Here is a 1,357-nt window from a genome sequence, read left to right as displayed (position 1 = left end):
CCCCCTCGCCTCCCCCGCCCACCGAGACCCCTGCGAACATGTTGGAAATCACATAATGTGTCATTTAATAATCAAGCTCAATATTGACAACGACACAGCGCAACAATGTGATGTGTGCTGCAGTGGCAGAGGCAGAGGCAGAGGCAGAGGCAAGAAGCAGGCACAAAGTAATACAACAATCCCGCCATTAGGCATAAATTCATTTGTATCTGTGTGGAGTGCGTGTGCGTTTGTGTGTGGCAGCAGCAGCCATTGGCACAATCATAAAAGCATTGCAAGCATATCCATCTTCACATTCATCTCCCATCATCTCATCCGATCCCATCCCATACCATCCCATCCCATCCATCGCTTCAACATCATCGGTGTGTGAATCCCTGTGGCCGGCTACTGCTGCTCCTCTGGAAATGGAATAAAAAAGTTAAATAAACCTTAAATGAAAAATTCAACTCAATTGAATTCGTTAGCGTGAAATGTCGTTCTTCCTTGTTACTTCATCGTCATATAGCCACATTCCCAGCGACAAGGAGAACACCATGAACATCATCGTCAATGGACGTCAATGTCATGGAGCGGAGCTGGAGCTGGCGTTGGACTCGGCACGGGTCTGCTTCAGCCATTGTCGAGCCGGTCCTGTCACTGGCAATGTCCTTTGGGGCGGCCGAGGCATGTGGGATGCAATGTTTTTTTTTAAGCAAAGCTTTAAGAATGGCTCCGAATGGAGCGGAAGACGATTATGGGTAGCTTATGGATGCGCTATTATTTCTAAATCCTAAAAGGGTTGAAAATGCAGAGATCTAAGGTTACATAATTCCATGCATCAACACATTTAGTTGTTGGGGGGAAAGGAACAGCCTGTCGGATGGGGCTGACGGTGTGGCAGGTAGTTTTCACACAAAGGAATAATAAGAGAAGAGACTTTTCAAACATGGTCAATGACTACGACGGCTGATGATGATGATGATGATCGCGGCGTGGTGATAATGACTGCGATGATATGGCAGAAATGAGCAAGGCGGATGCCAATGCTAGCAAATGCGGCCTGTCAACACGACTCGCGCTACCGTGTGCGGGGGCGACTCTACTGTGCCACCATCGCCACCGCCCGACAAATTGCCATTTACACCACTCTCAAAGACAGTTACAACAACAACGCCGACAAGTGGCGCACAGCACGCACACAGCTGCACAGATACATTGTGAGAGTGTAAGTATAATGTTCATTAAGTATTTTCCCTTCAAGAGTTCCATCTATGTATATGGTTGTCTCTTTTCTGCTATAGTGGGGCGTGACCAACTCTCGACACGCCCTCTTTGCCAATGGAAGCCACACAATACAGAGAGAAAGAGAGACAGA

Source organism: Drosophila pseudoobscura, chromosome 3 (genome assembly GCF_009870125.1).
Source record: "Drosophila pseudoobscura strain MV-25-SWS-2005 chromosome 3, UCI_Dpse_MV25, whole genome shotgun sequence".
Taxonomy (NCBI): Eukaryota; Metazoa; Arthropoda; class Insecta; order Diptera; family Drosophilidae; genus Drosophila; species Drosophila pseudoobscura.
Note: the sequence above shows the minus strand (reverse complement) of the source record.